Here is an 11329-nt window from a genome sequence, read left to right as displayed (position 1 = left end):
GGAAAAGAGAATGAACTTGTGAAACCAAAGACATTCCCAAATAGTTCACTGTTACGGTAGGAAGCAGGTAGGAAATAATATACTTCTCATCAACATACCTTCCCTAGAAGTTACTTAGGCAGGAAAGAAGAAGATAAAAATCTTATCAGGTCCTGAAGAAGAGAATTGATGCTAAGGCTGGATGTATAAGCAGCACTTCCAGTCTGCCAAAACCAAAGAAAAGGGTGAATCTTGACACACGATTTTTAGTATTGAATACCTTGTTCAGAAAAAAACTAACACTACAAAATTCTACACCCAAATGAAGGTAAGGCATACTGAGTATTTGGCAAATCTATGTTGATACTATAACTAGACCTTTGGAAGTTCTTGTGTCCATGAATAACTTGTGAACCACAGTCTAGCTCAGTAAATTAATATTGTATAACCTGTGAATTCCAGCAGTAATTTTTAATAGGCACTTATATATCATTTTTATTTTTCACCATCTTCCTTTGTTCTGAAATATTTATTTTTTAAAAAATTTTTTATTTGTTTTAATTAGTTATACATGAGAGTAGAATGCATTTATGCACTTTAATACATCATACATAGATGGGATATAATTTCTCATTTTTCTGAGTGTACATGTTGCAGAATCATATTGGTCATGCAGTCACATATATACATAAAGTAATAATGTCTGTTTCATTCTACTATCTTTCCTATCCCTACATCCCCTCCCCTCCCCTCCCATTACTTCCCTCTACCTAATCTAAGGTAAGGCTATTCTTCCCTATTGTTCCCTGCCTTATTGTGAATTAGCATCTGCATATTAGAGAAAACATTCAGCCTTTGGTTTTGTGTGATTGACTTATTTCACTTAGCATGATGTTCTCCAACTCTAATCAATTACTGACAAATGTCATAATTTTATTCTTTGTTAAAGCTGAGTAATATTCCATTCAGTATACATACCACATTTTCTTTACCCATTCATCTATTGAGGGACAATAAACAAGTGGTATATCACTGAAAACTAAGCTGTGCCTTGATTAGGTAAGTTGTGAAAAGTAGTTTTGTCACCAGAAGAAAGAGCCTGGTTCACAATCTCTTCTTGTGAAAATGAACTGGAGGAGGCTTATCTGTCAGGACCCCAGCTTTGGGTCTAGGTAAAACTATGCCCTTTTTTTCTTCTTTCCTGTTTTAGCTAACTTCTGGCAACAAAACAGCATTTAGTGATGATGAACATCACAGTTGCCACATAGGCCAGCAGGAACCCAAGCACATCCAAAGAGTAGTACTGGAACAAGGAAAGGTCATGAGCAGCAACTGGAGGTGTTTAGCTCCTTTGTGGCGCATGACAAACTCAATCCAGAATACAGCTCGGTTCAGAGGCTTCACTGGCTGATCATGGTGAATTCTTAATAGCCTCATAGCATTCTCTTTATGTCTAAAGGACAAACCATAAGACACCAATATTTAAAGCAAGTTAATTTGCGTAAGTATGTTAAGTCTATGAAAATTTTTTAGAAATTTTCATAAAACTGAATGTAAACAAGTGCCATAGAATAGCCATAGAAGGGCCAGTTCGGTGACACAAGCCTGTATCCCAGCTATTTGGGAGGCTGAGACAGAATAACAAGTTCAAGGCTAAGCCTGGGCAACTTAGTAAGACATTGTCTCAAAATAAAATAAAAAGGGTTGAGGACGTAGCTCAGTGGTAGAGCGCTTGCCACCAACAAAGGCCTGAGTTAAATTCCCAGTACCACACATGCAAGGAATAGTTATATATTTTTGTGAGTTTTTGGTTAGATTTTTGTAGAAAGTTTAGTTTTTAATTTGGAATTTTCTTATTGACAAATATTTTCCGAAATAAAAATGGAAGGCTGATTGAGAAAATAAATCTCTTGCAGCAAAGAAAATGATAATAATTCATTCTAAGCACTATAAATAAGACAATGCAATTGAGATGATCATCTTGAATTCTTTTAAGAGCAATTGTGTCGTAGTGTGTGAAATGACTTTCAACCAGTCTCTGTTTTCACTCTTTTTTTAAGAGAGAGAGAGAGAGAGAGGGAGAGAGAGAGAGAATTTTTTTTAACATTTATTTTTTAATTTTCTCTCTCTCTCTTTCTCTCTTAAAAAAAAAGAAGAGTGAAAACACAGACTGGTTGAAAAGTCATTTCATACACTCCTTATATTTTACTTTGAGAAAGGGTCTCTTTAAGTTGCTGAGGCTTGCCTTGAGCTCACAATCCTCTCTCTCACAAATCACTGAAATTATAGGCATGTTCCACCATGGCCAGCTGCAAAAGCTTGATTGAGACTTGAAATCTTTTATCTCTTTACTCATATCCTTTTTATGTAATTAAATTAAGCATATCTTATAAAAGTATATTGTGGGTTTTAAACATCCAGTCTTAAAATCTTTTATCTTTTAATGATGTAGTTAATAATTAATGTAGATACTGATATATTCATATTTAAATGTACCACCTTATTTCACATTTTCTTTACCATTTTTCCAACTTGCATTATGTTTATTTTTTTCTTATCTGCTTTTACAGAATTTTCAAAATTCAAATGTTCTACAAATTTCTTTTTTGATAATACATTGTCAAGGTATTCTTATAGGTAATACTTAAATAATGAGTATTGGTAGTCATAATCAATGCTGACTTGATACTAGAAATCTAAGCACTACACATTTTACAGAACTATTTTTGTTGGATCAAGGGAAAATTTTACTATAACAGATATTTTATAAAAATTGAAATTATTTGTTTTCCAAGTGCATCATTAAGAAAGTGATGAACTCAACTATTCAGAATATAAGAAAATACATGCAAATCAAATATCTCCTGATGAACGTGTCTCCATAATAAAGACTAACTTAAGAGGACAAATAACCTAATTAAGAAAGGATTTAAAGACTAGAATTATTATTTCTACAAAGAACAAACATGAATATCTAGTATGCATGTGAACAACCATTCATTTTAATCAACCTGTGAAATGCAAATCAAGATCACAATGAGATACCACTTCATAACCACTAGGATGGATATAATAAAAAGAAGTCACATGGGCCAGGCATGGTGGTGCATGCCTGTAATCCCAGTGGCTCAGAAGGCTGACACAAGAGGATTATGAATTTAAAGCCAGCCTCAGCAGCGGTGAGGCACTGACTCTAAATAAAATACAAAATAGAGCTGGAGATGTGGCTCAGTGGCCAGGTGCCTCTGAGTTCAATCCCCAGTACCCTCCCCCGCCAAAAAAAGACAGATGATGGCAACTTTTAACAGTGATATGGAAAAATTGGAACTCTCCAACACAGCTGTTAGAAATTAAAAATCCTGCCACTTGTTTGGCAATCAGATTGGCATTTAAATATTAATATGAAGTTCTCATGTGAGGGAGTAATGCCACTCATTGGCAATACACAAAAGAAATAAAATTTTTTTTCATACAAAACAAACCATGTTCATAGAGTCAAAATTGGAAAAAAAAAACCCTCCCAAATGTTTGTGATGTAATAAATGGTTAAATAAAATGTGTTATATCCATTTACATCAAAGAATACCATTCAGCAATAAGCAGAAATCAAGCAGTTTTATATGTTTAAACATGGACAAAATTTAAAAACATCACAGTAAGTGAAACAACCCAGTTGAAGCTGACTACCATTGTATGTCCGGTTCTATTTGTATGAAATGTGCATCTGAGGCTAATTTTTAGAGACTGAAGGTATATAAGTTGTTGTGAAGAGCTGGAGATTACTTGAAGGGTATATGAGATTTTATTTTACTTGAAGGGTATATGAGATTTTATTTTGGCACAACAAAATTGTTCTAAAACAAAACAAAAAAAAGTTCTGGTGAGGTAGAACAGGATGGGGACCTCTTATAGTCCATTGCCAGGAATGCAAATTTGTACATCCACTATGGAAAAAACAATATGGAGTTTCCCCAAATATCTGAAAATAGAACTACCATAGGATTCAGCTTTCGCATTACTGGATATAAATACAACAAAAAAGAAATCAGTTTATCAAAGAAGTTCCTGAACTTCCATGTTTACCTGCAGCACTATACACAAGAGTCAAGGTATAAAATCTACCAAGGTGTCTATTATTGGATAATCGCTAAGGCAAACATGGTATACATACACACACAGCTGGATTTTATTCAGCCATGAAAAAGAAAGAAATATTGTCATTTTCACTAACAAGGATAGAAGTGGAAGTCATTATGCTAAGTCATATAAACTGGCACTACAAGAAAAGCACTGCATTTTCTCACTCTCATGTGAAGTCTAAAAAGCTGATTTAATAGAAGTATAGTGCTGAATAGTAGTAACTAGGGGCTAGGAAGAGTAGGAGCAAGGCAACCTAAAGAGAAGTTGAAAACACAGATCAAGCTACAGTTAGAAAAAAAAAAAAAAAAAAAACAAGCTACAGTTAGATAGAAGGAATACGTGCTACTGTTATGTGACACATTAGGTTAACTATTGTTTACAATTTCTTATAAAGAACTAGAGGAGAGGAGTTTGATGGTTCCTAGCAGAAGAAATTATGAATGTTTAAAAATATGGAAATGAAAATTTTCCTGATTAGGTCATTGCATATTGTATACATGTATCAAATTATTCTGCCACACCAAATAAGTATATATAATTAAAAAAATGTTGGTAGTTTTGGGATTTTAGGTATTGAATGGAAGTATCTTATTTCTTCAACTTCATTGTCCTTCTCTTGTATGTATTCTGTCATATTAGTAAAAACTTTGCTCTTTACATTAAGCTTTATAGTAAGAAGTTCTTAGTGTCACATTATTTTGCTAATAACTAATACAAGTAATTAAGTAAATTCATAGGGTTAATTTGAAATTTAAAAATGATTGGTTGAGAATTAAAGCACATTTCAGAGAGTTAAATAATTTTAGTTTTTAAAAATTAGACTCAAAATAGGAATAAATCTTTTCTCATTGTCAAGGGTACCTAATTGTAAATATTAGTTTACTGAAAAATTGTTATACTTATGAAGGCTCATTAATAACTGTATTAAATGCATTGAGTAAATCTATACTTGTCATTGCAATAAAATCCAATTTAAGAGCTGCTCCTTTGGCCTTTATGTGCATGACATTATCAGGTTGGTCCACAAACAAGGGAATGCCCACCAGAGGGATCCCATGATAGATGGCCTCATAGATGCCATTGGTTCCACCATGAGTTATGAAAGCTTTTGTTTTTGGATGACCTAGGATTGGAACAAATCAAGGGAAATTATTTATGTCAGGAAAAAAAAGTGTTGAATATGTAATATAAAGCACTGAAGATTGTTTTCTAGGTAGTAGATTCTTATAATGATGAATCAACATCACATTTTCAATCTCGAAGCAAGAGGTACCTATATCCACTGGCGAGGTAAGTGAAGACTACATGGAAGAGGTGGTATGTTATGTTAGATCTGAAAAATGAAAACAAGGTTGCCACATGGACAAACCGAAAGAAAATATGCTGGGTAGAACAAACAACCTATGCAAACATAAGAGGGGACCTGGATTTATGTGTTCAATTAAAACAACAATGACGCCCCTGAGCATGCTATGAAGGGTGTCCAATGCAGCAGGGAGTGGGTTGTTTGTGGTTATGAAATCAGTGGCTATACTTCATTAAGAAGTACAACTTCATGATTAAGGTTTTAAACTTGATTGAGAATTATTTTTCAGTAGAGAAAGAGGATAATCAGAATGTTGTGCCAGGAACTACCTCTGAAGGCTATATCTTTCAAGTTCAGGACAGGACTCCTAGGATTTTAATTTCTAGGCTTCACAGCTGAGGCATAAATTTGTCTTACTATTTCTCTGCTAAGAACTCTTTGTAAATGTGGTTTGTTATTGTAGCACTTTTTACAACAAAACTGTACTTGAACAGTTCCAAACTGTATATACTGTATGAAGTTTGTTCTCCAAATGGGTTTTCTATTTCTATGTGAAATTTATATCTTACAGTGTCCTGTAAATACAGATTAAACTCTACCCCTTTTTCTTAAAATTTTTTAAAAGATTGTGAATTTTTTTGGGGGGGGGTCATGAAACATGCAGAGTCAGTTGTAATAAAAATAAAGGGCTATTTTTCGTTGGTATTTCAGATAGCACTATTGTAGATCACAGGATAGGTGTAAAATTGTAGAAATAGGCAATAACGGACAATCTAGGAAGTGACTAAAAAATTCTCTGTGAGAGGTCATTACCCCTGAAATATAGATTCTTGGACTATGACCACAAAGAATGCGAATTTGTATAATAAAATATCCCCAATTTTTCTTTATTTGTTTTCCCTCTAGGACTAAAAAGAATTTTTTTTTAAAGAGAGAGTGAGAGAGGAGAGAGAGAGAGAGAGAGAGAGAGAGAGAGAGAGAGAGAGAGAGAGAATTTTTAATATTTATTTTTCAGTTCTCGGCGGACACAACATCTTTGTTGGTATGTGGTGCTGAGGATCGAACCCGGGTCGCACGCATGCCAGGCAAGTGCGCTACCGCTTGAGCCACATCCCCAGCCCCATAAAAAGAAAAATTTTTAAAAAATGGGTTATTTTGAATTTTTCTTAATACATTTTTATGTTTATTTTCTGTTGAACTATTATCTTTCTGATTGTTTTTGAGATTTGTTCTCCTGAGTCTTACCAAGAAGATTATTCTAGGGAATCCACTTGTAAATTCAAGTATTGGGTCCTAAGGTAGCTGGTTTCTTGCCATCAAATCTCCATATGACTTATTAGGGTATAGAAAACCTCTTATAAGTTAAATTTCAAATTATAGGATGTTAGAATTTTAAAGAGATGAAGAAAAAAATCACATTCTTAAATACATATTCTATGAAAGATAAAGAAATGAGATCAAGAGACAATAAATAATGAGATCTATTGAAATGGGGATGTAAACAGAGTACTTAATTTTCCTGTATTTTTATATTTAATCAAGGTCATATAAATAGTAGCTTTATATAAGGAGAAGCTTAGATAAATGATTTTATCAATATCAAATGCAAATATTTAAGAAATTGATAATTATAATCTAGAGGATAATATGTAAAAAATTTCTAATGACTTACATTTGTTTTAGAAATATATATTTGATACTAGTTCTCATATGCTAAATTTAATATTAACTTTTGTCTTGATATGTGAAGATTATCTATAACCACTTTTTCCATAGGTTTTTAGTATTTGGACTTTAGTATTTGACTTGTAGGGTCACAGTTTTAATGCACAGGATCCCATCTGCATCTATTCTCTTATACCTTCCTTCTTGAGAAATTAATAGGGCCACATCCACTGGAGCAGACTGGTTTGTTTCCTCTCAGTCTCCTTGGTTTGGTGGATACCTAGACTCAGGGTTGGTGAGCCCTGGACTTCCTTTCTGTAACTAGCATCATAAAGAGATCATGAGTAGGCCCCTTCCAACATATAGAGGGAAAATCGAGGCCAGTATTACATAGGATAATGATGCTGTATGATGCTATTCAGACTTTTCATTACCTGCCATTGCTATGACACTGAGGAAGTTACTAATATTTAACTCCAGGCTGATTATGTCTGTAGTGTGTACTGTGTCCTCAGAAATTCTGCAAGTTAATGGAGGAAATGATAGGGCAGAATTTGGAGATTACTGTGTATCTACCTGCAATACTCTTTTAATACCAAGTTCATATTGCATCTGTAAAATATATTTCTTTCTGAGCACAATGTTAATGCCAAAATGTTGTTAATCAAGAATACGCTTCATGCAATTTTAGAATTTTCTGTGTATATTTTGTTTTAAAGGTGATTTCTCAGAAAAATTTGTACTATCAAGACAGTTAACCTTTCACATTGAAAAGTGATTCTATAATAAGAACATTTACAGAGTTTAAGATAACTAAATAACTACTTATTCAGTAGTTCTCTACCATAAGGGCACTTTATCTAACCTTTTGTGGAATCTGGGCAAGGGTGATGCAATCACATTGGCCCTTTCTTCAGTCATGTTATTGACCACTGACACCACAACACCATTCTCTCCAGAGCTCTGGGCAAAGTCTTCCATTTCATGTAAAGGAAAGAATTTGTTCCATCACAACAGAGCAAAGGCAGAACACAGACTATTGTAAGGTTTGGTACAACTATTTAAGGAGAGAAATCAAGTATTAACAGGAGTTATGTTTGGCTCTTTTAAAATTAAGTTAAATATACATAATGTAATAAATAGTTATAACCATTTCTAAAGGTTTAAACTTCTGTAGTATTCTACATGCATATATTTCACATTCTTTTGCAAACATTTTTTTATTTTTTACAAAGGAAATTTGTATAAGAACTCCTGGTTTCTTTCTCCTCTGGTCCATTGTCTACCATATTTCTACTTTCTGCTCCTATGAAATTGATTAGTCAGGTATTTATATCAGTGGATTTATAGTAATTTCTTTTTTTGACAGACTTATATTAGTGTAATTTTTTTAATATTGTAGCATGTGTCACCATTCCTCAAAGTTGTTAAGGTTTAGTGATATTTTTATGTACATTTTGTTTATCCATAAACCCTTTAAGGAATACCTAGGTTGTTTCTACCTCTTCACTTCCAGGAATAGTTTTATGGTTGTCTTTGGTCCAATACCTTGTCAAGGTCCTTCAATCAATTCTTCTACAATCTATCTAGAAGTGGAATTGGTAAATCATTAATTTATTTTTAATTCAGTATTGGGGTGTGTGTGTGATGAGCCATCCATGGGTTGTGTGTGGGTCACTGAGCATCAAAGCCTAGTGGATAGAAACATCTGGTGTCTGGGAATTACCAGTGGACATTTTCTCTGGTTAATTGCCCAAGGACAGTCTGTCCTGCTTTGGCATGGTCCACACAGCACCTGAGATAGGTGTGGCCTGCCAATATGTCAATCAACCTGCTGACTGGAAGACATTAGAAAGCAAGACTCCTCCCTGGAAACCTTATTTCTGCCTTTGATATGCCCCCTTAAATAAACCAGTGTATCCATCTTTCTTTTGTCCAGTTCCAGCACCCAGTGGACTAGATCCATCAGGGTTCTGCTTTATGTAAATATATTTCTGACTATTTGTGTTTGTTCTTCACTAATTATTTGAGACTTTAAGTTTTCTGTTGGCTTATTCCCTCCTCAACAGCATATAAGAAGAACCCTCTAATGAGATACTAGCTGTCACTCCCATTATGTGTGTGTGTGTGTGTGTGTGTGTGTGTGTGTGTGTGTATGTTTCCAGAATTTGAATCTAGGGCCTTATGCATGCCAGTCCAGTGCTTTTCCAGTGAGCTACATCCCCAGCCTGTGTTGTCTTTTTTAAAAAAACTGAATCACTTAGTTTTGTTGGAGACAGATTTCTTATATGAAACACATTCCCTTTATTATGTATATATGCAAGTGTATGCATATTTCTGTGTGTGTATTCAAACATGAAATGAAATAGTCATTACAGACTAGTGAGAATGTTTTTCTCCTTGACCAAATGCTTGTTGTCCTTTCTGAAATTGCATCCCCTATAGGAGCTAGCTTTTGTGCCTCTTCTTTGCAGTTAGTATTTGAGTATTCTTCTTTGTATTGTCAAATTGAGAATCCTCTAAATTTGAGTCTTGTTAAATTAGTTTAACTAGAATCTGCCAACATTGATATCTAATACTGTGTATCTAATATAAGATATTTTTAGGTCTCTCAAATTCCTCCTAACTTAGATATCACACTGGCCTGCCTTTAGCAACTATCTTGTTAGGTCAGTGTGGTCAGAATCCCTGCAGCCGTTTATGTTTCCTCTTTATAACTTTCTATCCACTGACCCTTACCTTACACCTTTTCTCTAAATATATCCTTTGCCTTGTATTCAGAGTTGAACTTAATTTATCTTTCTACAAAATCCAGTTGCAATGGTGCCTACACTTAGTGTTCAGAACATAATGAAATCTGCCTTACTGCCTTTAATGTGAAAGTGACAAAATAATTGAATTTATAAATGAGGGAACTAACATAAAGATATGGAGACAGTTTCCTCAAAACTACATAGATGCTTATTCTAGGAATCTGTGGAGGTTCTTAATCTACATTTTACACTCATGAAGATATTTAGTGACATTTATAATTATTGCTTTTGAAGATGAAATAATATGGATAAAATAAATGTTAATAAATGTGTATGTCTGCCTAGGGAAGTCCTTAGTGGCTTATTGTGTGTGTGTGTGTGTGGGGGGGCTTCCTGTTGTGTCCAAAGATTTCAAACGAATCAACAAATTAAGCTTTTCCATAGTGTTTTGGCTTTGATGTATTATTATGATAAAATATTTTTATTTTATCACCACACTTTCAAAAGATTAACTTCTCTGATTTCATATTCCTTCAGGCTCACCCTCAAAGACATGGCAAATTTTGGAATTTATATTGCTATTAGAAAACAGGGCTTACCTAAAGCTTCACTGTAAAACTAATTCCACTTCTTCTCATTAAATGTTTGGAACCAAAAATCAAAATAAAGCACACACAGCATGTTTTTTATCCACTCCATGAATGCCATTTGATCACTTAATTCTGACATAAGAACAGGCACATAGGAAGGAGGGAATGAAAGTCCTGCACTATGTTTTTCATACGTGTAGCCAAAAAAAAGAAAAAAAAGCGAAGAGTGTACAGGAATGGTATTTTAAGTAGCTCAGCTAGCAGCTCGCCACAGGGACCAAATGCATCTGCAAGAATAACATCAAACTTGAATCCAAGTAGTTTTGTCATAAGATTCTTGTTGAAAACCACATCTTTACGGAGTGTCTCAAAGTATTCAGAATATTCCCACATCATTTCTTGAGTGAAAAGTGTGTCCAAATTGATTCTTTTGGCAGCTCATATATCAATTTCCTTATTGCTTCAATGTAAAAATCCTCTAAGTCATTTCTAGACATTGCTGTGGAGTAAGATTCAAATTTAATAGCAGATCCTTCTTCAACATTAAAAGAAAAGGAAGCTGAGGATTTCAGAACAGTCACCTCATAAGCCCTCTGGACTAGTTCACCCAATATTGTCTTTATATTGATCCAATGGCTGTATTCCATTGGCCACACAAGCACCTTCCCACAACTTCCAGAACCAAAGTGACTACTCAGCTGTAATAGAAGCAAAACTGCAGTCATTTTCGTAGACATCCTGGTGAGATGCAAGGCTTCCTTTCACACTGGATTTCCTCTGCTCTTGATGATATCCAAGCAGAAATCATTAGTTAAAATATAACTTGTACAAACCCAAGTAAATACATACACTAATAGACAGATTGTCTGACTGCCAAGTGGGAAAAGCAGATGATA

At 34.2% G+C, this 11329-nt stretch overlaps 1 pseudogene; it reads right to left on the bottom strand.

The window, feature by feature from the left end:
* Nucleotides 1–1189: 1189 nt before the first annotated feature.
* Nucleotides 1190–11170, bottom strand: LOC113196081 (UDP-glucuronosyltransferase 2B31-like; annotated as a pseudogene).
* Nucleotides 11171–11329: the final 159 nt, after the last annotated feature.

This window comes from Urocitellus parryii, chromosome 10 (assembly GCF_045843805.1).
Source record: "Urocitellus parryii isolate mUroPar1 chromosome 10, mUroPar1.hap1, whole genome shotgun sequence".
Taxonomy (NCBI): Eukaryota; Metazoa; Chordata; class Mammalia; order Rodentia; family Sciuridae; genus Urocitellus; species Urocitellus parryii.
The sequence above is the reverse complement of the archived record's forward strand: the minus strand, read 5'-3'. Positions and strand labels throughout refer to the sequence as shown.